Genomic DNA, 27,744 nt, shown 5'->3' on the forward strand with positions numbered 1-27,744 from the left:
TACTTTCAACAATAAAAATAAATTAAAAGAAAAAGAATGGTACAGAAAAATGTTTTGATCATTGAAATACAGATTCCTTTTAGGACTATAAGGATACAGAATAGCTGGAAATGAAAACTCCAGTAGACATTCATCTACAAGAAGGCTGCCCCCTTCCTTAAGAGCATCTGTTTCCCACTGGAGAATTTCTTCTCTACTGTGAGTGGGTGAATAAGGCTGACAGCCAGGGGTGCTGTGGTGGTGAAGATCCTGGTATGTGGAAGGAAATGTCAGGAGAGGAAAGCATTACTCCAGCACTGTTCTGCTTCCCATTGCTTTTGTTGTTCCAATTCCTTTAACAGGCCAGGCTCATTCCAGCTTCTGAGCCTTTGCCATTGCTGTTCTCATTGCCTGGAGTGCTATTTCCCCAGATGGTCTGGAACATAAACATCATGAGAGCAGAGACTTTGTCTCTTTGATCCACAGCTGTATCCCCACGGCCTAGAACAGTGCCTAACCTGTATACACAGAAAAAAAAAAAAAAAGATAATCACTGAATGAATGAGCCTTTTTCTCCAGGGGCAGGCAATTGGCCTGAGTAATTGGTAAGGGGTGACTTAACCTTGACCCTCTCCAGGGATTTTGACTCTTGAGCAAAGGTGTAGGAGCAGTGAGCGGCAGTGAGAGAGACTGGAGATTGTTCCCTATTGCACCTAGAAGGAGCCTTGAGAATTTACTGAGACTTGTTTATGGAAACAGCCTCATTACTTTATAGCCCATATTTAATGTTTTATTCCTACAAATACCACCTGAAGGTAGCTGGAATATTTAATTACAGGTAGTTTTTATCATTCTCTTTTTGTTTTTCCTCTTCCTGGCCTGTTACATATACATACCCAATCCCTACTCTTTAAAATTTTGGCTAGTGTTTGTTTTTGCCATGCATCTTTTATTCCCTCCTTCAGGAATAACTCTCCTTAATGTGCATACATTTTTAAATAACTGGATTTTTGTATCATCATTTACAGCTAATGGGGATGCTCAATGTCTTGTAGAAATAGATGTTGAGAATGGCTGGTGTGGAAGCCAAGATTTGGGCTTTTTCCAGTACTCATCTTCATTGGAAAAGATGACAGTCAATCCTTTCAGCCTAACTATGGTCTGTAGGCTGGAAAAAAACACACATTATTCCAGAACAATCAGAAGCCAAAAACCCTGAATTGACTTTTTAGGAATATATACGTGAATATTAAAGAGTTTTCTTAGGAATGTTCCTCCAGTCCAACAGACTTTTCCCCACATTTGGTACCTATGAAAATGTGTGGTACCAGTAAACACTAAGTGTTTTGTTTAAATATTAAACTTTAAAGTGCTGCATCCATATTTAATGTGCAAGCTATCCTTGAAAGGCTCTGCCAGGTTGCTCTTCCCTAATAGAAAAACACTTGAGGGCCATTAGCCACGCTCTCAGGTTACAAGGAAAAGGTCTATTCCACTGCAAACCCTCCTCAGAGCATCTCTGAAAAGCTAATATGTGAGCAGAGGGCAGGCTGGCTCCAAATCACTTAGAGCCTCTATTTCCAAAACTGCTTTAACCAGTCATATCCTCAGGAAGTTGCAATCCCAGGAACTTCTTTAGTCAACAGAACTTAGGGCTTACTTCTTGCAAAGAATTGCTGACTGGAGAAGAAGTCTAGAACATGCCAGTGCAGCAGTTATTATTGGTGAAATTAGGAGCCCTAGTGAGAATGACTCCTTGTTCCCTGCCCCAAACATGTCATTGGATGGGTGGGTTTCTATAATATCTGAATGAGGAGTTATGTCTTCACTGACTGGATTTCTGTGTTAAGTGTTGCCGTAGATAGACACTCCCCATTCTTTACCCTTCTGTGGAACTTGGATTTATAATGAACATGTTCTAGAGAAAGGCCAGGACTGTGATGCCTGACTTGGAACGTGGATGGTAATGGTGGGAAGGAGCACCAATCATAAACTTTGTTTGCTTTATTCATTTGTCCATTCATCTTTACTTATTGAAATAATTTATTGAGTGCCCCAAGGTCTGAAGGCCCTTGTGGTGCTTCAGGAATGTCAGGCAGCTAGTGGGTTGGAAACTTAGAAGAGATCTGAGAAGAGCAGTCCCTGGTTGAGTATAGAGGTGTTTCTGTCAGCACTTCAGCCACACCCTGAGAGTAGGTAGGCAGGCTCATCTGAGCCTCAGAAAGTTCTGAAAAACACACATGTGGTATAGTTTTAGACTTTCTAAGGCTGTGTTTTAATAAGATTTTGCTGCCAAGTCGTTTGGGATACAAGCATGACAAAGGCTTTGAAATTCAGAAATAAGAGATGGAATTGCTTGAAAGCTGGCTACTGGAGCTTTGAAAATCAAGGATTTCTTAATGATTTGCAGTTTTAATACAAATTGAATTAGGAATAACACAGAAAGGGAAGAAAATTGTTTGCTTTGGTATTCGGCCTGAATCTTCACTAACTACCCAAAGGAACCAGATTGTGGTTGAAAATTTATGGCTCCTTTATTATGTGCATCTGTTAGCATCACTGTCCAATAGGGTAGCCACTAACCACAAGTAGCTATTTAAATTCAAATTAAACACAATTAAAATCACTTCTTCAGTCACATTAGCCACATTTCAAGGGGTTAATAGCCATGTGTGGCTTTGGGCAGCACGGATACAGACCATTTCTGTCATTCAGAAAGTTCTATGGCCAGCACTGTAAACAGGAATGTAAAGTTAAGAAACTGGGGTGGGGGTAGAAACTGGAGCAACCCAACATTTCTATGAAATTCCCTCTACTATTTCCCTCAGGGGTTATTCCAAACCTTTGGCTCATTCAAGCTTTATGCCCCACTTATTCCTCATCACTTTCAGCAGGTGGTTGCAACTCTTATTCTATAAAGAAATTAGACAAATTGGGTGTGGACCTTTTTATCTTTTGGCTCTCTACCTCCACTACATACTTCCTTGTATCTGTACCTCTTACCTTATACCTTTTTAGGGGAAGAAGCATCATTCTTTCTGTTTATTGAGAATTCCTCTGTGCAGTAGAATCAACTCTTTTGTCACATATATAACCATTTTATTTTAAAATAATTATAGATTCATAGGAAGTTTGAAAAAATGTAAAGGGGAGGTATTCTGTATACCCTTCAACCAATTTTATGTCATGGTAACATCTTGCATAACTCTAATTCAGCATCAAAACAAAGACATGGATGGACATTAGTACAATCCACAGAGTTTATTCAGTTTCACCACTTTCCCATGCACTCATTTGTGTGTATATTTATATATGTATTTATATAATATTCAAGACTGTTAATAGCATAGTATATAACCATTTGAAACTAGCTCTTTTTCACTCATATAATTCCCATGAAATTTATCTTAGTTTCTTTTTTAAAAAAATGTATTTTTATTGATTTCATAGAGGAAGAGAGAGGGAGAGAGAGATAGAAACACCAATGATGAAAGAGAATCATTGATCGGCTGCCTCCTGCACACCCCTTACTGGGGATCAAGCCCGCAACCCAGACATGTTCCCTTGGCCGGGAATCGAACCCAGGATCCTTCAATCTACAGGCCGACACTCTATCCACTGCACCAAACTGGCTAGGGCTATCCCAGTTTCTCGTATCAATAGTTTATTACTTTTGTTTCCTGAATAGTGTTCTGTGGTATGGAAATGCCAGTTTGTTTAGCCATTTACCCCTTGAAGGGCATCTGGGTTTTCTCCCCAGCTTTCCAGTCTGTTACAAATAAAGCTGCTATAAACATTCCCGGGATTGTGTAAATATAAGTTTTCATTTCTCTGGGACAAATGCCTGAGTTCAGTTGCCGGGTTGAATGGTAAATCTAGGTTAGTTTTGTTAAGAAACTGCCAAACTGTGCCATTTCCCCTTCCCACGGCAATGTCTGAGTGATCAGTTTCCCTGCACCCTCGCCAGCATCTGGTGTTATCACTATTTTTGCTATCTCATTGTGGTTTTAATTTTCATTTCTCTTTAATTTTCATTAGCATGGTGATGATTTTGAACATCTTTTCATGTGCGTATTTGCCATATATCCTCTTTAGTAAAATATCTTTCCACCAAATAGTCTTTGATGAATTATCCTGCTCATTTTCTAATTGGAGAGTTCTTTATATGGTCTAGATACAAGGCCTTGGAAATGATTTTTTTCCCCAGTGTAGCCTGTCTTTCCCTACTTTTCAGAGTCTTTGGTGGAGCAAATATGTATAATGTTAATAAGGTATCTCTTTTACATTTTTAACTTACATGTTTAACCTACCCTGCTCTACTGCTCTTTTCCCCGCAGTACAAAAACTGCATCATGGTGCATTAACCTTGAAAACTGGATCTACTGTGAAGTATGTTTCTTTCCCTGTTTTATCAGCTAATGATGTCACAATCTAGCTACTGTCCAAAACTGACACCTGGATGTTACCCTGGACTCTTTTAGTCCTTCAGCTTCTACCTCTAACCATCCACCACAGTCGTGTCTTTTCCCACTATTTCTCAAGTCCATCCCATTTTGCTGCTGTATCCTCAGTGACATTGTCTTAATTTATATCCTTATTCTTTCTTGTCAGGATCATTGCGTTGAGCTTCTCCTTGTACTCCTGGCTTTCAGTCTTGCCTGACCCAAAGCCAATTTCCTTATTGCTGCAGAATGATCTATCAAAAAGGCAGCCTACTCATGTTCTCCTCTGCTCACTATCATCTCCAGAGTAAAGTTTAACTCTTTAACACAATGCATACATTTTTGTGTGTGTCCTTTTCAGCTTCATCTCTCACTGCTCCCCCACACTCCACATTAGCGCCAACCATTCTATTCTACTTGCAATTTCTCAAATGCATTGTGAGGCTTACTTGGAATGTTTCCCATGCCTTTTTACCTGCAGCTTCTGGTCTGCATTCAAAAGTCAACAGAAGGGCAACTCCTCCAGGCAGGATTGCCTCCTCTTTGCTCATATAACCTGCTCTACATGCCTCAGTCAAGGTAGGGACTATATACCTATATTTCTAGGGCTTAACAAAGTACTTAGCACACAGCATGCCAAATTATGGAATAAATGAATAAATTTTAGTAATTAGATCCATCGTTTTGGCAGCTGATATATTGATTCCCATCCTATGTAGATCCTAATTAGAACAGGTACTATTAAAAGTACCTGTTCCTCCATCTTCACTGGACTGGAATCTCTTGATCGAGGGCTGGAACTATCCCTAGTCTCGGTCCATTACAACTGCAGAATGCCCAGCTCATAGGACAGTCTCAATAAATATTTGTTGGTAAATGAGAAAAGCATAATGGACATTTTGCCACATGGTACACTTTAAGTTAGTCTTTTTCTTTTTGCTTATTTTCAGAGGTGGGTACTGAGCCTAACACACACACACACACACACACACACACACACACACACAAAAGAGCAGAAATTGTTGATGTTTAAATACTAGTATATTCACGTGGCTGAGTGGGCACTTCTGGCTCCGGTACAGTTGTATCTGCCCTGAACAACCACAGGAAGGCAGAAGGCTACTTTTGTTGTTCATAATTTAACAAGTACGTACTGACCTTACCACTATTGAACAACCACTGAGTAACAAAAAGAATCTATTCTCATCTCACCAAAGAAGTCAGATTCTATTTGGAGCTATTGTTGTGTGTCCAAAAAGATATATTAACCTTGGGGGTAGTCCTTTCTGAAATAGATGAGGGTCTTAATGGTGTTATTAAAAAACTGATTATGTTAAAATCAAATGTATCTGACTTATTGTATACTATAAACTCTCTTTGATGCATACCCAGTTCAATATGTAGCTCGTAAAAATTGGCCAGCGCTGTCCTTAGGCAACAATGATGTAGCAGGTCTCATTTCCCTCATTTTTCAATTTCTCCTTTAAACTCTGTCATCCCTGTCCCAGGAGGCCCCCATGTCACCTTCTCATTCCCCAGGTTCCAACTCTCAGACCTCAGCACCCTAGCTAACCCAACCATCTTGGATTCAATGAGACTTGTTATGCATTTATATAATATAGGGGTATCATCTCATGTCCTTAAAAAAAATCCTGCCCATTCACTTTTAGTAAAGGGACTGCCGAGAATAATCAGGAGTAAGAACTGAGGAGAGGTTTCATTATTCTTGCTGAGTATGGGTTATGGTTACTTTTTCTCTCCTCAAAGATAATTAGCCAGAAGAGGGAAGGACAGGCTATTAGGAATAACTCTGGGACTTTAGCAGTCATCTGCCTTAATGATCAGTAACTTCATCCCAATCCAGCCACTCTGTCCCATGGTCACACCTTGAACCTTGTCATTACCAGAAACTATTCTCAATTCAAATATCCTGCTGTCTGACCACCACCTCCTGTCCTTCCAGTTTGCTTGCTTGGGTAACGCACAGGCATAAGTTTTGACATCGTTTTGGCAGCTGATATATTGATTCCCATCCAATTTTCTTTGTTGCATTTCCTTCTTCCCCAGGTAGATTCCATGGTTAAACATAATGAATCCTATGAATCCTTTGCAAATACTCTCAACATTCCTCCTCCTCCTCTATGATACTCATCTGACAGACCCCCAACCATGGAGGAACCTACCCTCTGTCTTCTCTGGACCTGCATTTGAGCAGTTCCATGTTGCTGGACAAAATCACACAAGTGCATAGACTGGGTTCACTGGAAATGCATGATCTTGAGCCTCAAATTGGCATTCATCTTACTTTGTTTCCTTCTTCCTGGTATTAATCCCTTCTTTCACTTAAAGATTCCATGACCCTTTCTCATCATCATTCTCAGCTGATACCTCACCCCAGATTGACCCTGATCTTCCTTACTCCTCAACACCTGTAAACAGACTTACACTGGCACCCACCTTCATCTCATGCCCTCACAGCAAAGGCCAGTTCCTTCACTTGTCTTTGGATTGCATCCATATCACCTTCAGTTTCTCCCATTCTTCAGTATCTCAGGAAGAATTTTGTTAGCAGCATAACAAACAACTCCCCCAACCCCATAAACATTTCCTTTCAATACAATTAATTTAGATCTAGTAGGAGGAGTTTTGTATGGATTCTCCCTCAGACAACTCATCTTGACTTCTTCCAGAAAATTAATCTGCCTCTTAAACGACAATGCCTTATTTACTATCTAAGCAAATATTTACTTCTCTGCCTAATTTTAAGCATTTCCATAATCTGGGACATAATCAGGGCTGTTGAAGACACGACGTTGTGGACATTACTCATTCATAGGGTTGTCAGGAGTCAGAGCAACTCAAAGGCATGTAACACATAGGGTTTACAGTAGAAACACAAGGAAGTTTCAATATTGGGAACGCCACTCATTTAATTCACTAGTTATTTAAAAGGTCAAAGAAGAAAAATTACATTTCTCAATTATCTCAATGGACGTTGAAAAAAATATTTGACAAAATTCAACATCAATTAATGTTAAAAATGAGGAATGGAAGGAAACTCTCCAAACTTTACAGCCAAAGTCATACGTAATAATGAAGCATTGAAAGATTTTCTTGACCTTTGGAAGCAATATATGGATGCTAAATGCTCCTACTTATTCTGTAGGTTTTGGCCAGTGCAATAACACACAAAAATAAATCAGGCAGGTAAATATTTGAAAGGAAGAGAGGAAAAAAATGATTATTGCATTTTTAGACAACATGATGATCCAAGACAATAAAATGGCACACTGATAGAATTCCACACTACTAGAGCAATTGGATAAAATATTAAAACACAAAAGAGTAATAGGGTTTTCATAAATTACCATAACCAATTAGATCATACAGTTCCCAATAGAAACCAAAAAAAAAATGAATGGCTAAAATAAACTTGAAAATATGTGTGCAATACTAGCTGAAAGCAATAACAACACTATAAAATGTTATTAGAAGATATAAAAGAAGACCTAAATAACTGATGAGAAATACCATCTTCCTGAATTGAAAAAGTTAACCCTCCCCAAATGTATTTATGTATTTAGTGTATCCCAGTCAAATTCTACCAAGTTGAATATAATAATCACTAGAGGCTAGATGCACAAAATTCGTGCATGAGTAGGCCTTCCTTCCCCTGGCTGCCACCACTGGCTTCCCTCTGACACCCGGGACCCAGGCTTCCCTCACAGCCCCAGCTTCGTCCAGAAGGATGTCCAGTCTAATTAGCATATTATGCTTTTATTATTATAGATATGGTCATATTTTAGAAGATAAAGGATATTTTTCTCTTTCTATTTTTTCTTGGTAATTTTTCAAAAGCAACAACCCTGAAAACAAGAAAAAAATAAACAAACAAAAATCTCAAACACCCAGAGAAACAGAAACACAAACACTATCCTCAATGAATCTGGAACTCTGAATCACAATATAGGACAAAGCACTAACAAATGCAGTGGATTGTAAACACGGATCTGGGAAGATGCCAACAGGAACCCTATGACTGGAGAAATCAAATAAAACTGACAAAGCACAGTTCTCCAAAGTAAATGCTACACCTAGAGGCAAAACCAACAACCAGCAATGTCAGGATGGGGACATGGGTGCCTGTGCTTTTCGTGAAGGGCAGTCAGGGCTGAACAAGGAACCGCAGAAACAAGCTGATTTGCAGGTTGTCTTTCTGTCCGTCAGGCAGCCTAGAGGAGAGGTTACCTTGTGAGCAGCTCAAAAGTTGCTGATCTCTATTATCTGATCAAGAAATAAAGAGAGATAGTAAAAATAGCCAGCATTAGGGACATATGGGAATATATCATTCAGACATTGGAAAGATAAAAGGAAGCACAGTGGATTTTTTAAGGCAGTGAAAATACTTGTATAATATAATATCATAATGATGGGTATATGTCATTATATACTGGTATTTGTCCAAACCCTTAGAACAACAATTTTCAACTGGTGTGCTGCAAGAATTTTTAAGACATGTACTACCTGACTATTTAGTCAGAGACACTGACTTCTTTTCCTCTAGATTGTCAAATAAAAAAAAATGACAACAGCCAACACAGTGTGAATGCTACCATAAATACAGAGGTATTATAATAGAGTTGCATATTATTGTTCACGTAACACAATAAGGTTTTATTTCATTGGTTAATTCTGGGTATGAGAAATCTTTTTCTGAGAAATTGTTAAATACAAGTATAGGCACCTGATTTTTTAAAAAGTCACTTTGAAGCAAAAGGGTAGCTAATTAATATTGTTTAAAATGTTTGTTTTTTGTCGATCTGACAAAAAACAGGTATAACTTTGATGGATTTCCAAATATATTTATAATATATTTTTTGGTGTACCACAGAAGATTAGTAATTAGTTTGTGTTCCATGGAATTAAACATGTTGAAATTCACTTCCTTAGAATATACAACACCAAGAGGGAACCCTAATGTCAAGCTATGGACTTTGAGTGGTTATGATCTATCAATGTAAATTCATGGATTATAAAAATATATACCACTCTGATGGAGGATGTTGATAGTAGGATTTTTATTAGACCTTGGAAATCTGATTCTAAAGACTATATAAAAAAATAAACAAGAATAGCTAGCAAAAATTCTACAAAGGAGTGATGGGAGTTATTGTCTTATAAGGCATTAAAACACACAAAATATATCAAAGCGTAAGATATACTACTTGAATATATACAGACATTTGATATATAATTAAGATAAAATTTCAAATCATTGGGAAGTGATAGATTTGCTGTTTTGATTGGCAAAGATTAAAGATAACTAACATCCAATGTTAGAGAAGATGTGGAGAAATGTGTAGGTATGTAATCTGGCATGAACTTATTGGAAAGCATTTTCTTAGGAACTCTTCTAGAAATATTCATATGTCTTTACCCAACAATTCCACTATTAGATATTTATCCTAAAGAAATGCTTGCATCTGAGCACAAAGAGGCCTTGAAGGATTGTTTGTGATAGGGGAAGATATAGTATAATCTGAGGCTCCTTATAAATAAAGTATTATATATCTACAGTGGAATATAATGCAGCAGTTAAAATAAGTGAGGTTAAAAATGAGAGGATCATATGAAATGATAAGTGGCATTTCAAGAACTAATTTTATGATGTAGGAGGGAACAAAGAAATGTGACAACCTTGAGAAGGTGAGAACAGGGGAACGTGGCTCTCACTATGTGCACGGGCAGTCCATATAGTAACAGAAGGCGGAGTATGTGTGTACGATGCTGGTAGACGTATGAATTTGTGATAATAGTAGTATGTAGAAGTTCTCGGATTGCTTGAATTTTCTCAGGAAAGTAGGAAGCAATGTCTTCAGCTGTGTGTGGAGATAGGGAGGAGATGTTGGAAGTTTGAAGATAAAGGAAATGTGAGAGAATGAATGGGTTATGGGGAATATAATATGACTTTCTAGCCATATAGTCAGAAAATAAACATCTACTTTAGAGAATTGGCCTGAATGAACCAAAATAGGATTTCCTTTTTCTCTAGAGAAACAAAACCTATGGATTTCCCGAGTCCCTTTGTTTTGTTTTGATGAAAACAACCCCAAAGTAACCTTCAGTTCTAACTTGGAGGACATGACCGTCTAGTTAAGAAGAGAATCCGGTGTCCTTCGTGTTTTCTGTCCCAGTGCTTAGGAAGCACAAAGTGTTCCAAATGACCTGACTCGGTAGACAGAATGTTCAGCGTTTTTAGAAGAAAGTTTATGATGTGTTGACTAACCTCAAGCCGCACTGCTGTGATCACAGGGCCGCTGCTGTAAATGGGAAATGACAACATCCGATCCTTCAGACTAAAGCCGCAGCAAGGCGTCATTGGCAAGGCGAGATGAGATTAAGTGCTGTTGTTACACTGTTCTGCCTGAAGTAGCCTGATGGACTGAATTACTTAAAGTAATTAAATAAGGTGAGATGTCTCCAGAGCTGTCCAGACACAGCCAGCCTCTCAAGGTCCTTGGTAGCAGTGTCCTCCTTCATGATCACTGTGACTTGATTTCCCCCCTCCCCCCGCCCACAACAATCATATTAGTATGTCCTTGATAATGGACAATGACTAAGCCATCAATTTGTTTTGGCTTGTTTAAGATTGGGCTTAGAGTTGTGTTGAAAAACTAAAACTGAAATATTTTGAGACTGGGTAGCAGTTTTCAATACATTAAAGTTTCAAAGAAATAGTGGTTTCAAAAAAGCTCCATTCCCCCTGGATCACACAGTCAAGATCACTTTAAGTGAATAAACAGGCAACTTTGTTATATATATGGTTGATATTTAAGTTTTCTGTAATATTCAATCCTTTTTAACTGGAAGCTGATATTTTTGTGCCACATAACTTACTGACTTGATCTCTTTTCCTTTTTTCTAAGAAGTTATGTTAGTCTGGGTGCCCTGAGAAGCAGATGCCATGATGGTGTTATATGTGCAAAAGATTTACTGGGGAAATATCTGTAAGGGGTAAAGAGGAAGGAGCTGGAGGAAGTTGGGAACATTGTCAGAATGCCATTCAGGTCTGACTGCTGTGGAGGAAAGGGAAGGAAAAATCGATAAGGCTGATGGGGAGTCTAGAGCCAAAGTGTCCCATCAGAGGAGTCCTACCTCTCTCCCAGGAGCAGGCCTGCCTTAGTATACTTATCATGCTCCGTGATTCATGTAGCGTTGCTGGTGGAAAGCATGGCCTCAGCTCCAACACAGAGATGGATTTCAGGATGCAATATTTGGTCTGACAGTAGTTGCAGTACTGTATTGGTCTGCTTCGCTGCCCTACCAATATACCACGGACTGACTAGCTTAAACAACAGAATGGTTCTGGAGGCTGGGAAGTCCAAAATAAGGGACTGGCAAGGTAGGTTTCATTCTGAGGCCTCTTCTCTTGGCTTGCAGGCAGCTGTCATCTAACTGTTTGCTCACATGATCTGGTCTTTATGTGGAGAGAAAGAGAGAGAGCTCTCTTGTGTCTTTTCATGAGGACACTATCAGATAGGACTCCTATTTATGATCTCACTTAAACTTAATTATTTCCTTAGAGACCTCGTCTCTTGGCTTGCAGGCAGCTTTCATCTAACTGTTTGCTCACATGATCTGGCCTTTGTGTGGAGAGAAAGAGAGAGAGAGCTCTCTTGTGTCTTTTGATGAGGACACTATCAGATAGGACCCCAATTTATGATCTCACTTAAACTTAATTATTTCCTTAGAGGCCCTGTCTTCAAATACAACTATATTGGGGTTAGTATTTCAGTATATGAATTCTGAGGGAATGCAAGCATTCAGTCCATAATAACTACTCACAGTTGGAAATTTGTAAGATGCATCTTTTTAAAAAAATGTCTTATTGCAGCATAATATACAGGCAATTACACAAATTTTATTTTTAACTCTTAATTATTTAATGCTAAGAGAACTTGATTGAAGTATAATCTACATACAATAGAATGTACACATTTTAAGTGTACAGCTTAAGGTTTTTAACAAGTGTTTACTGTCATTTACCCTTGTCATGATATAGAATATATCCATCACTCCAGGATATTCTTGTGTTGACCATGGTGCCCCGATAAAGACTCTGGACACCAAAGCTCAGATGAACTTCTCTGGTTATAAGTAGTACTTCATGGAAATGTAGAGGAGAAAGGTGGTAGGCAGCTCTAATAGTGATGATAAGGGGGTGGAAATTTTAAGGAGGTTGTTCAGATGTTTCTCTCGCTAGGTGGCCTCACCACCTATAGGGGCCCTTCTAACAATTACAGGTACATAAAGCAATGCTGGTTACTGCTTAAAGCTGATTTTCAGTTATAATGAGTTTGGGTGCCTGCACCTCTCAGACATCTCATCCTTTTGACACTGATGGGTATGTGGAATCCCCAAGCAACTAACTTACGTGAAACAATATTGTCCTTTTATGTTGTAATAACACAACCAAAACTTTTCCTAAAGAACCGATAACAGTTCTTACAGGAAAATTTGCTGTCTTCTATATTAATATTTAATGGGTGGAAAGATGTATTTGTTGGCATTATTGAGATTCTCAGAAACAGAGATTCATTTATTCATTCAATATTTTATCTTATATATTTATTTAATAAATATTCATTGAGCACCTATTATGTGCTGTGTTTTCAACTAGTGACTGAGGGAGACACAAATGAAAAGAAACTTCAGGGTCTCACAGTCAGAAGTGGAGGAGGCAGAACTGCTAATGAATTGCTCCTGTTGTAGCAAGAACAACTATAAAATGGTGTTGGGCTAGAGGAGATAGGAAAAAAAGGAGCAGCTGAGAGGGGCACAGGGTTAATAAAACAGCTATCAGATGTGAGAAGGGCTATAATGGTTCAACATACAAAATCTTATTGGGGTTCAATGAAGGAAGAAATAATTCTCTGAGGGAGCTTGCCTAGATTTCACACAGAGCTCACGTTTTCCCCTCTTATTAATTCTTTCCTTTCAAAATGCTTTGAAAACATTTAAAGTAAAGATTAATAAAATCAAATAGTACCCAAAGTACCATAACCCCAAATAGTAATCTCTTACAGCAGTCACACCTGCTAAGCCCATTGCATTCCCTAGAGGCAAACATTTCAGCTATCTCAGCTATTTCGTTTTGTATTGATCTAGGTACTTCTTAAGATTATGCTTATAATGATATTTCTTGATTTTTTTTATCATGTTGACATTATCTACTTATTGATTTCCTGTTAAGGTAGATGGGAGCTTTACCCTTTTAAATGTCACTCACTTTCTATTCTCTGTCCTTCAAAAAAACTTCTTCTTTTTAAACATATTTTATTGATTTTTTACAGAGAGGAAGGGAGAGGGATAAAGAGTTAGAAACATTGATCAGCTGCCTCCTGCACACCCACTACTGGGGATGTGCCCGCAACCAAGGTACATGCCCTTGACCAGAATTGAACCTGGGACCCTTCAGTCCACAGGCCGATGCTCTATCCACTGAGCCAAACTGGTTAGGGCCCAAGAAACTTCTTAAGTCAACAGTCAGTGCTTACATTATTATGATCACGTAAATATTGTTCTCTTTTCAATTTTCAAACATACAGTACAGTATTAACTGTAGTCATCATGCATCTCCATGATTTATTTTATAGCTAGAAGTTTGTACCTTTTGACTCCGTTCACCCATTTCACTCACCATCTCAATCCTTACCTCTAGCAACCACCAATCTGTTCTATATATCTATGAACTTCGATTTTTGTTTAGAGTCCATATATAAGTGAGGTCATACAGTATTTGTCCTTCTCTATCAGACTTATTTCAGCATAATGCTCTCAAGACCCATGCATGTTGTTGCAAATGGCAAGATTTCCTTCTTTTTCATGGCTAAATAATATTCTATTGTGTGTGTGCCACATTTTATTTATCTATTCATCCACTGATAGACACTTAGGTTGCTTCCATATCTTGGCTATTGTAAATAAGGCTGCAGTGAACACAGGGGTGCAGATATCTTTTTGAGTTAGTGTTTTTGTTTTCTTTGGTATTTATCCAGAGTTGAATTTTTAGATCTTATGGTAGCTCCATTTTTAATTCTTTTAGGAACTTCCACACTGTTTTCCACTGTGGTTGCACCAATTTACACTCTCTCCAAAAGTACACAAGCGTTCCCTTTTCTCCACATCCTCGCCAACACATGTTGTTTCTTGTATTTTTGATAATAGCTATTCTAACAGGTGTGATATGTAAAAATCTTGACTCCAGTGGAAAGCAATTGGTTATTGCCTTAAAGAATAGATCTATTTTTCATCTATATGTAAATTCATTTCAGTTGTCCTTATGTGTGATACCTTGAGTTTCTCTTTGAATCATTCAAAACACTTACCGTATTTTTCTGTGTATAAGATGCCCCCATGTATAAGACGCCCCCCACTTTTCCAACCCAAAATTAAGAAATCAATATTTTAAACATAAAACAACACATTTTTATTTAGTAATTACCGCAGGTAATGTTTACATACCAGTACTATGATATTATGCAGTTTATCACTTTATTCAGCCTCTGTTGCATCACTGCTCTCTTCTTCATCACTATTAATTCCAGACATATCAAGTTCTTCAACTACCATTGTATCACTACTGTCTTCTGAGACACTGTCTATATATGTGAGATCATCCTCATAAACTGGTGGCATTTTCTGAGCTAACTTTATTCGTGTTCTTCTCATGGCACCTTTTCTCCTCATGAAATTGAAGTACTGTTTTTGCCTTTCCTGTTTTCTCCGCTGTCTGATCATACATGCAGTGGGAGGAGGTTCAAATTGTCTTTCTGCAGCTCTATTTCCATGCTCTTTTGCATAGCTGATTACATTTATTTTGAATTTTTCAGAGTAAGACAATCGCTTACTGGTATTTATCTTTTCATTTTTTGACATCTTTATGGGCCCAGAACACTCTGGTCCCTGTTGCATCTACGCACTCTCCACCTCCACCTCCAATTATGGCACCAGCTGACATCAGTAACAATAAGGCTTGTGATTGGAGGAAGCCTGTTTGACAAGGTATGGGCAGCTACGCACCTGTGTGGCTCCCTCCTCAGCTGACTTCCATGTATAAGACGCCCCTCGATATTCAGTCTAGCGATTTTAGAAAAAAATAGCGTTTTATACACAGAAAAATACGATACTCACTCTCTCATGAATTAATGAGTGAAACCTTTGACAGTTGTACATTTTATATCTGCATGAGAGTCATGACTACATCTTTTGTCAAAAATAATCTTATAATAGTCTTGGAGGTCATTCACTGAGGGGTGTGGTGGAGTCACCTGACAGCCAGCTAACCTGTGCTGCCATCTTCAGCCCACTATGTCTTTTCTTGGCTCACAAAGGTGAATCTCAAGAGGCAATAGAACCTTAATTTTGCCTAATCTCCATTTCTCTAGCTTTTTTCCTTCCCTACTAATTTTAGTTTAAAAATTTTTGGTTTGCAGATGGAAAGCTCTTCCCTATTGATGGTAGCAATGTTTGGGAATTTGGATTCATGGTCTGACTAGTTTATGATCTCTGTAAATGGGTTATAGAGGTCTATTTTCTATTGAGTGAGAGACAACAAAGAATCTGGATTGCTTGTCCTTTGTTTATATGTTACTAGAGGCCCAGTGCACAAAAATTTGTGCACAAGCGAGCCTCCCTGCTCGCTTCAGTGCATGGCTGCCGGCCGCCATCTTGGCTGACAGTTAATTTGCATATACTCACTGATTAGCCAATGAAAAGGGTAGCGGTCATACACTAATTACCATGTTTCTCTTTTATTAGTGTAGATTATATTTATTTCAAATTCAAATCAATTAAGAATTTTATAGTCACCAAGAAGCACAACTTGTTGACAGGTAGTGGAAACCAATCAGTCAGTCCATGTGTAACACCTCCATCCTAGTCCACGGATAACTTGGCCCAATCAAAAGGAGCATTCTACTCCCCCACCCAGTGATTGATTCAGTGGTGGGCATGTGACGCAACAAGGAGCAATAAGACGTATCCAGAGACTCTTGTGAAAGAGGCAACACATTTTCAGCTGCACTTGCACATAAAGAATCTCACTTTGAACTTGCTGGCAGGCATGTTTCCATATGTGAAGCCTGCGAATGAAGAGTCACATAAGAAGAGAGTCAAGACAGAGGGAAAGTGAATCCTGAGGACATTAGTTGAGCTCCTAGAACAACTCTGCAGTCAGAACACAGCCCTAGTCCCAGACTTGTCAATCCTTTCACTTCTGTTGTTTAAAACAGTTGCATTGTATTTTCTGTTATTTGTATTCAAATGACTCCTCACAATAAAAAGGGGTTCTTCATTCTTGTCATCTTCGTCTATCCTAGCCCACTAAGTATATCTTTATCTCTCTGTGCCTCCATTTACTCTTCTGTTTTAGAAAAGATAAACAGATTTACTACTTCAAAGAGTTGTAAATATTAAATGATATCATTTAGAAAACATAAATTGTCCTAGATGAGAGAAGCATCATATAGCTTAGGTTTTCAAATTTGAATTAGTTTAGGCCCTACAACTCTATTTACTAGAGCGAGAAGCCACCCCCTGCCAGGCAATATTATGGGCAAGCTTTTCTCTTTAGCAAGGGATACACTTGAATAAAATACATAGGAACGATCTGATCTTTGGCCCATGGTTGTTGTTACTGGAAGCTTTTAGTGCAAACCTGTGGGGTCCACTACAAGGTGAGTGGTGCTACCACCTCTATGCCAAGTGTGTAGCCCCCAAAACTATGATGACTGTTGGTTATTTCCTCTAGCAAACTCACCAGCTCAACCTGTGAGAAGTCCCACTGCATCAGTGTGCACATCCATTGCAGGACACTGATGCTTGTTGAGCACATCTCCATAGTTCTTTCCTCAAACCTCTGTAGCCCCTAATAACCTTCAGCAGCTCCTCCTCTCAACCAAGCACCAATATCAACCCTCATCACCTTTCTCTCAGGAACACTCGGCTGACTTCCCCTCCCTTATGAGAGCCTGGGTAGTGATGTATGACAGGTGTCTAACCACTCATGCATTTTCATTGCTGTGGCATTAGGTGTGTGTGGGGGTGGGGTGTAAGGTGTGGTGTTGTGTAACTCCAGAAAACTTTCAGTTCTTTATTCGTGTTCTCATGGCAAACCCTTTTCTCCTCATGAAATTGAAGTACTGTTTTTGCCTTTCCTCAGTTCTTTGTGTCTCATCTCATTCAACCTGTGCATGTATATGAAAGTGCAATCAATGCGCCAATAGGTTTTATTACTGTCATCAATAAAGTGTTCTATAAATGTAATTTAGAACACATTTCTCTTCAAGGACATTATTCTGCTATCCTGGAACTTCATGTTTCTCACATGCCTAGGGTAGAAGTTCTAGCAGCTGTCTGGCATTATTTTTTTCTTGTGGATAAATAAGGCCATCTGAATAAATATTGTAATTAGGACCATAATGACATATTTTGATTGCTTTTAATGAATAACAACAACCAGATTGTCTCATAGATGTGACACTAATGATCATTAATGGCCAAACTGTTAGATTTAGATCAGAAATTCTTGGCTGAGGATTTTGTGAGTGCAAACTACACTGCTATCAAAGCAGAAAATAAATGTAAAACTTTCTGCAATTGCCTCGTTATCTTAGGATAATCTTCAGAAATTTATAACAGAAAAATGCAAGAAACTAGAAGCTGGTATAGCTTAACAGGTATTTTGTGCAGAAATATAGGTAAAATTGATATTAAAAAGAACAGGGTTGGAACATTCTTAATAAGTCTGGGCTCTGTTCAGTCTTCAATTTTAGAAAATGTTAGTAAAATCTGGTCAAAAATAAAAAGTTGACATTTGTATGCTGTTAGATTCTGAAACCCTCTTGTTCAATTAAAACTCTAAGATCATAAAATTTTGCCTTTTATTTTATTTTTTAAAAATATTTTTTAATATGGTTTTATTGATTTCAGGGAGAGGAAGAGAGAGGGAGAGATATAGAAATAGCAGTAATGAGAGAGAATCATTGATTGGCTGCCTCCTGCATGTCCTCACTGGGAGTAGAGCCAGCAACTGGGCATGTGCCTTGACTGGGAATCAAACTGTGCCCTCCTAGTTTATGGTTGAGGCTCAGGCACACTGGCCAGGCAGAATTTTGCTTTTTAAATTAGAAAGTAGTCAAATAAAGATGGCTCATGTTGAAATAACAGCACTGTGACTCACTACTCTCTTTGTGATTACATCATGTTGCCATTTTATTTTTACAAAAGTTTTAAAGATGCCAACACCTTCATATATTTGCAGCTTGCCCTTCCACTGTCCTTCATAAAAATTAATCTTCCCATTTCTTTCATCTTATTGAGAGTTATTGATTCTGAACAAGTTCTTTATAGACTCAAAGTTTGTTATAGCTTTAAAAAAACATAAAAAGAAATTGGTTTTTTATTAACACTGCTAAAGGCCAGCTCTGTAAGAGTTCCCATGAGGTCTCAGTGGTGACACTGCTCAGCAGGTGCCAAGGAGAAGGTGAGTCTGAGCTGCTGCCAGCTGCCAGCAGTGGCACACGCCCTGGAGCTTCCGCAACATGACACCATTCTGCTTATTGAGACAAACTACTCCCATTCCTCTGGACAGAGTAGGCTTTGGCAACACTGAGAAGGTAGCTATGTGTCTCCAGGACCCTCTCCTCACCCTTCATTTATGTCACTGTCATGTTGTGGAAGGAGCATCTTATACTATGCCATGCCTATATAAAGTCCCCTTTCTGCCAGCCAGGACACCCCACCTGGGTCTGTGCCTTCATTTACCCAATTCTGTGCATGTTGACCAGGTGTCAGTCATTGTTCTCACCTCACATTTTTTTTTTCTGGGGAAAGAAAAAGTGACTTTGAGTTGGGTTTTGAGGAATAAGCCAAAACGACAAAGTAAAGATGTGAAGAGCTTGGTCTAGTTCAGGGGTGGATAATCTTTTTTCTGTCAAGGACCATTTAGATATTTCTAACATCCTTCTCAGGCCATACAAAATTAGCAACTTAAAAATTAACCTGCTATATGTGGTCAAACATTTAATGAACTCACCCCTAATGCTTTGGCAGGGCCAGACCAAATGATTTCACGGGCCTTAGATGACTCATGGGCCAGATGTTCCCCACCCCTGCAGTTGGAGGGAACAGCATGAAAAAGCCATGGAAGATTTCTGGCTTCCTGACTTATTAGGGAAAGGCAAGTAGTCAGGTGTGACTAGAGGCAGGTGATGTGGAATACGGAGGCTGGTTTGGGGGTAGAAGGAGGAAGAGGTGGAACTGGAAGTTAGGTGGAAGCTAGACTATGAAGGGCTGAGAACTAGATAGAGAAGACAGAAGAAAAATCATTCTTCCTCTCCCAGCAAACATTGGACTTTGAGAGGCAATGTCTCCCCCATGGCTATGTCACCAAGTCTTTAGCATGGTGAGAATTTTAGAGTAGTTAGAGTGAGCATGGCCAGGTTTGCAGTAGGGGTTGGTAAACTACAGCCCAAGGACCAAATCCGACTTTCTGCCTGCTTTTGTACAGCTCAAGGGTCTTTAAAAATTATGTTATATTTTTAAATGGTTGATAAAAAGGCACACATGTGAAACTTATACAAAACTCAAATTTCAGTCTCCACAAATAAAGTTTTATTGAAACAGAGCCATGCTCTTTTGTTATGCATTGACTACAAGGGTGAAATTAAGTAGTTGTGAAAGAAACCATGTGGCCTACAAAGCCTAAAACACTTACTGGCTGGCTCTGTTTAGAAACATTTTTCTAAGTCCTGTTCTAAGCCCCTCAAAAACAAAGGAGTAGCCCGGCTGCAGTGGCTCAGTGGTTGAGCATTGACCTATGAACCAGGAGGTCACAGTTTGATTCCCCATCAGGACACATACCTGGGTTGAGGGCTCGATCCCGCAGGAGGCAGCTGATCAAAGATTCTCTCTCATTATTGATTTTTCTATCTCTCCCTCTCCCTTCCTCTCTGAAATCAATAAAATATATTTTAAAAAACAAACCAACCAACCCCCTCTCCCCCCCACCCCCCAAAAAACCCAAAAAACAAAAGGATTAGAATATGACTGAGGAAACCAGTCCAAGATGTAGCCCTAGAAAGATATCCGAGGTTTTATGGACCTTAGTCTACAAAACACTTTAACTAAATGTACTAATTCTAGTGACTATGATTTCCCCAGCATTTAACCTCCTATAGCATATTTGGAAGATATAACATGTTTTCTTTAGTATGGCATATGTGGATTGAATATATATATATTTTTAAATTCAAAATGATTTCTGGGAAATCTGGAAGACAATGTTGACAGCTGTGGTTGGCCTGCATGTTTAGAAGCATTCCCATGGTTGAAGAATCATATAAAGAAGGAGTATCTTCCAGAAATGAGGTTCTAAATCGATATAAATAAATTGCTGAATGATTTTCTAATCTTTTTATAGTTCATGTCTCTTTATGAGAGCAGTAATGCCAATTACATATTTCTCCTTCAGTGTAGGTAATTTAAAAATTATTTTTATATGGTTGGCAGACATTACATTATATAATGTCTTTAAAATTTTTAAAGTAATCCTTACTTCCCAGTTCTACCAAAATTGTAATCATGTATTAATTCAGTTTAAAAGGAAAATTCATAACTGAGAGGGCTGGTTAAAGAAAGGTGAGTGAAGGCCATAATATAACGATGAGAGGGAAAAGTTGGTTGGTCGGGAGACCATAGTAGAGTTCTCAGAGCTGCCTGCCAGTTGATGTATAGTATCTCCAAACAACCAGCCTTCCCAGCTGAGAACTTCTGCCTTCCCGGGAATGGTGAGAATAGAGGTTGTATCAACCAGGTTTCCATTGCAGCAAAGAGAAACATCTTATATTAAGCCGAAAGAGATTTAATACAGAGAATTAGCTGCTTATGAAATCAGTGGAAAATTAATTACAATAAAAACTAGCCCAGCTGGTATATGGCAGAGCCAGTAGTTAGTTATTCTCAGAAATGTTTGGTTCTAAGAATGCACATGACTCAAGCAATACTATGAATTGTGGAGGCTCTGACATCCTCAGAATTTCTTAACTGGAAGGTCTAAAAGCTGACAGTGCCGATCTCTTCCCAATAGTCACAGGTCAGCTTCTTTCTTTTTCAATAGGGCTTCTCCTTAAGTACTCAGGGTTGATAGCACAGACTCGGGTTTAATGGGTTAACCTCCTGGTCTTGGGTGACTTAAGTAGTCACTTTCAAGTTTCTCATGGCTGCTGTACACCTTCTACAAGTGAAATCTGTTTCTTCCAAAAGTGAATAAAGAGCAATAATTTGGCAATGGTTTAAACTAAGAACTACTTTTTTCACTCTCCAACCTTCATCTTTAAGAGGAGGGCATGGTGTTATACACTAAAGCACTTGGAACTCTAATTTTTCTGCCCTTTGTATAATGTCTTATTTATGTCTTCATTGAGATCCTGTTATCAACATTCCTGACTACTAATAGTCTGCCCTCCCCATCTTGTAACTACTACACAATGATACATATTTTTTGGTAGAAGAATATAGATTAGAAAGTATAGATGAATAAAAAACAATAAATAAATGAACATAGAACTTTTATCACATAGAGATAACTACTATCAATGTAGGTGTCTATCTGTCTAGATGTTTCCAATGCAAAAATATGCATACATATCACTTATTATTAGGTTTGTCTCAAACTATCTCTGAGGATAAGCTGTCCAGAGCTCATGATCTCCTGATTTTGCCATTCCCTTATTCGGTATGTATGTTTCCAACTCTAAGTCCATGATGGCTACCTGAGCCCCAACCATCATATCTAATCCACCTGCAAGAATGTGGAAGGGGTAACAGCACACCCACTCCCTTAAGGGCACTTCCTCATACCCCACTGGCCAGAACTTAGTTGGGGAAATATTTTCTTTATTCCAAGTGGCCTTTTGCCCAATTAACCATCAGAGATTGTATTAACTAAGAAGAAAAGGGGAAACCGATACTGGTAGGGGACAATTTTTGCTAAACACATACAGATAAAAAAAGATTGTGTTATTTTTTGCTACTTTCCTAATGATTTTTTTCAAGTAACAATATGACATTAATGTCTTCCTAAGTCATATGGATATATATATATACACATATATACACATATATATGTTATTTTGATGACATTATAGTACTTTACAGGTACAAGCAATTTAATTATTTACTTATTGACAATGAGTTTTTTCAAATTTTTGATATTATAAACAACCTGTGGCAAATATTCCTGCATTTATGTACTTCTTTTCATACTTCTTTGACTATTTTGAGAATATATTTTTTGAGTCAGATGGTAGGCATATTGTGAACATTTTTCATGTGGACTTTTAGAAAAGGTCAGTGATGGGAACCAGCTTGTAACAGCTCGTGAGAGTCAGTTGTCTGCATTTCTTTCCAACTTCGTGTTCATTGATATCATACTGGTATGTTGAAATCAGCCACAATGGGAGTATTTACACCATGGACATCAGCAAATGCTACAAATCAGAGCTGTTATTTATTTTTCTTCTGGAGAACTGCTTGTTAAATGTAAACTAGCACACTACTGGAAAGTATATACAAATCTTCAGTCTTAATAGTTTATGAAGACCTATTTTTTTCACCTCAAAATTCATAACAGTTCTTAAAACAGTAATAATTCCAGTTGTGATTGTATATTCTAATATCGATCATTTACAATACCTTCTGTTTCCTCTGGCCTTTCTTTTCATAGTTTGTTTAGAGATTGGAAAGAATGTGGGGTATATTTGGATATATTTTGTACTCAGCCAGATCAGTATGGTCCACTAAGCACAACTAAATTTTGCAGAGACTTGGCAGTATTGTGTGATAACTCCAAAGGGTGTCTGTATTCTGGAAAATTGTTATTTATAAAAACCTTTTAAATAATTGCTTTGGCACATATTGTTGTATTGCAAGAAACATCAAACTTGGTGACTCATGGAGAGGAAAAGGGAGTGACCTGAATCTCCAGGAGGCCTTTGGCTAACTTTCCACGATCATCCCAGGCAATCCACTTAAGCCCACAGGTGGGGTTCCTCCAGACCTTGACCCCCAACTCCCACATAGGTAGCTAATAAACCACTCTATTAATGGGAATGTGTCACCCGTGCTGTAGTGGAATAAAAGTTTAGACCACCGAGTACTCTAGTTCTAAGAAGCTATAATTCTATGAGAAAGTATAAATGAAGGAGAAGCAACTTGCATAATGAAAATGGTACTAATGTGGGAGTCAAGGTCTCCAGAATTCTAGGTCCTATATTGCCAATGGGCTGTGCAAGGAATCTGAGGGCTTCCTTTATCATGTTTGTATTCCACAGGCTTGATTTGCTGATCTAACCAACTACATTGTGCTTCAGTTTCCCTCACTATTCCTTCTAGGTCTTTCCTACAAGGACCTATAAGGAGCTACTCAAGAAATTACCACGTGGCCTTAGCCGGTTTGGCTCAGTGGATAGAGCATTGGCCCGTGGACTGAAGAGTCCCAGGTTCGATTCCCGGTCAAGGGCACATGCCCAGGTTGTGGGCTCCATCCCCAGGAAGGGACGTGCAGGAGGCAGCCAATCAATTATTCTCTCTCATCATTGATGTTTCTATCTCTCTCTCCCTCTCCCTTCCTCTCTAAAATCAATAAAAGATATATTTTAAAAAAGGAAATTACCATATGGAAGAGTATTAGTTTTTCACCAATAGGAGCATAGGAACAGCCACTCTACCACCTATGGCTAACTGTATGCTCTTAGACAAGTTTCAGCTTTCCCATCACTACAAAAGGGGTGTGGGAGGGTTGGATTCAATTTGTGAGCCCTCAAGTTCAATGATTCTGTGAAAACAGTTCACCTGCATAGAAAATGTAGTGGAATCAAAATAGCCTTAGCAACAGAAACTAAACTCTCTTGAAAGAAGTGTTTGATCTAGCTTCCACAGAGTGCTCGATGAGAACATGATGCTACGATGTTATATTTCATGTATGCTATAATTTGGTTCTCACTGGAAGAGTACTGCAATGATGTAAGAGACTGTTTATGAGATGATACCCTTGGGGAATGCTTGTGCCCCATGATTCTAAGGGCTATAATTCACTTACACAGAGACATCAAATGTTGTTACAAAGTCATTGGAAAAATTTTCATTATTTTAACACCATCTATAAAATATGTCTTTTATTAAGTAATACAAATATGAAACAAGGTCAAATTCTGTCTGAGCTTCCCTTTATACTGATCACCTATGGAGCATTTCAAATGTGTAGTCTCTCACAGCTCTCTTTTCTCATAAGTATCAATGGCAGTTATCCACCTAATGTAAGTTGGAGGGTGCAACTGTAATCACCAGAACACCCCCAGAATATCTTTTCCAGCAACACTCTCAAAATGTTTGCTTCTTGATATGGAGAAACCCTTTTTCTAAGTTTTTATCTCCAGCATTCCCTAAAGAATATTGTAATATAAATTGGTCATTAGCATTGCCCTGAAATGGACAATGCAGTTGCCAAATGTATAGTTTTCTAGGGCTGCTGTAAAAATCTACCACAAATGGGTGGCTTTAAACAATAGATATTTATTCTGTCACAATTCTGGAAGCCAGAAGTCCAAAACCAAGTTGGTTCCTAAGGGAGAATTCGTTCCATGTTTCTCTTCTAGCTTCTGGGAGCTGCCAGAAATCCTTGGTATTCTTGACCTATAGACACATCACCAATCTGCCTCCATCTTCACATCACCTTCTCTGCTCTGTCTCTGTGTCTCAAATCTTCTGCCTTTTCTTATAAGGAGACTTGGCATTAGATTTAGGGCCCAAACTAAATCCAGGATGATCTCATCTCAGGATCCTTAGCTTAATTATATCTACAGACACTTTCCCCAAGTAAGGTCACATTTATAATAGGTTCCAGGGGTTAGAACATGGACATATATTTTTGGAAAGGGGTCACTATTCAACCCACTATACTAAGGGAAGCCCTGACAAAAAGGGACCCAGGATAATAAATTTAGACTGGAAGGCATGGTAAAAAGAAAGATTTTAAAAGGTCACATCAAGATACTAGGTTGAGATTGAGAGCAGAACTAGGGATGGGAAAAGAAGAAGTAATTTTAATTTTACTAGATGAACATTCTGGAAGGGGGGTAATTGAGAGCAGAACTAGGGATGGGAAAGAAGTGATTTTAATTTTACTAGATGAACATTCTGGAAGGGGGGTTGATAATGCATGAAGAAAACTTTGCCTCTGGGCTCTCCTTGCCAATCACATTTGTTAGTCTGATAAATCACTGGCTCTCATGCTGTTGGTACCAACAGAGAAACTGGGAGTGTGACTAGAACTGAACTATGATGTGGGTGTTGTCTTTTCTGGCTCCTCATTTGTCTATTATTTGTTCATCAGTCTTCCATTTAGCAAACATTTATTGAGGACTTAATATGTTCCAGGAACATGGGATGTTACCTCCTTCTCAAGTGCACGTTGGGATCCACTGTCCTTGTTTGCCCCCTGCATTGGGCTGGACATTTAGTGGAGTTGCATGTTGTCAAATCAGTCACTAAGATTACAATCAAGTAGAGTCCATATTGCCCTGGAAAACTCCTTAAAACATCTATAAAGCACACTAATGTGGTTTTCTCTCTGTCTGAACAAATGGTTCAGACATAACAAGCAGTCACAGGATGAAGATGAATGGAGCACACCCAATGATTAGCTTTCTTCTTCTAATGTTATTTCAGTTGTTTTTCCCTTTGCCAAGCTTATAGAATTAAGTTTCTGACAATTATATATTTGACTGTAGCCAAAGCCACATAAGTAGCAGGTAGAGATATAGCAATTGGAAACTTCCAAAACTGTGTGAGCCAGAGGTAACTATAGGGATATTGTGTTTGCTTATTTATTTAGAAGGCACTGTTGTGTGGTGAGGGAGTCAGACAGGTCAGAGTTTGAGTCCAGGTTCAATTACTTCTTTCTGTGTGATAGAAAAAATTCCACAAGAGACTCATACAACCTACCAAAGGCTGGGTTGCCTCCTGGTTCATTTTAATGGTACCATCATAAAGGAACCCTCAAAGCATTGATAACAGTTTAAATCTTTACTGAAATATCAAGAAGATGCACCAAAGAGGAAGTCCTTGCATGGTATAGAAAATACTTTCTTAAAACTCCTTTCCCTCATCTCTTTTCCAATACTTTACACATCACAGAAGGAAGTTATCTAAAATTCCAACTTTAAAAAATATGTTTTTATTGATTTCAGAGAGATAAAGGGAGAGGGGAGAGAGAGATAGAAATATCAATGATGAGAGAGAATAATCAAATAGCTGCCTTCTGCATGCCCCCTACTGAGGATTGAACCCTTAACTCAGGGATGTGCCCTGACTGGGAATTGAACCATGACCTCCTGGTTCATGAGTCAACATTCAACCACTGAGCCACACCGGCCAGACTAAAATTTCAACTTTTTATCTTAAAATTCTGCGAATTTTCCCAAAGTTGTCTGCACTCTGGTTGTCCCCTTCTCTCTCCCTGTCCTCTGAATTTCCTGATCTGAACTTTCTGCCCTTTTAAATCAAGGAGATGGTTTTAGCTTTTCTCAGTTCTCTTGTCCACTTTTCCTCAATCAGATGCACAAAGCACAAAGTAAAGATACACAGAAAATTCTGAGATTAAATTTGAATTGAGCAGTCTGACTTTGCTTCTTATTAGCTATATGATTTGGGGAAAGTCACCCTTAACTCTCTGATCCTCCTTTTTATTTCTTAATTTGTAAAGTAAAGCTCAAAATACCAATTTGGTAAAAAGATGGATTGAGGAATAAATAAAATAAAAATAATATATATTCAAATTCCTAGCATAGTGTTGGCCCATTACAGGCAATCAAAAATATGCTAGTCCTCTTCTTGCTCTTTTCTCTATAGACAGACCTCTGTGTAATCAAGGGCTGCTTGATCAATATGAAATCAGATCACATGAATGAAAGCTCTGAAGGCACCATGCTAGTAACTGACAAATCCATGCTACCATGAGAATCATTTTGCAATCATTTCGCTACTACAGGCTAGGGGTCTACTTTCCACCAAAATAAAGGTAGGATAGCAGACAGTCATGAAACTTGCAGTGTCTTCTACATTGGATAAATTTGATTTGGCTACTTTCTGTGGTTTCCATTTTGTGAAATTAGGAGTTATTATTCACCAGTGATAAATTTTACAAAACTGGAATATGTCCGTCAGCACAATGTATTTTAGCATTGCTAATGCCATGGAATAA

The sequence above is a fragment of the Myotis brandtii genome, unplaced genomic scaffold (assembly GCF_000412655.1).
Source record: "Myotis brandtii unplaced genomic scaffold, ASM41265v1 scaffold266, whole genome shotgun sequence".
Taxonomy (NCBI): Eukaryota; Metazoa; Chordata; class Mammalia; order Chiroptera; family Vespertilionidae; genus Myotis; species Myotis brandtii.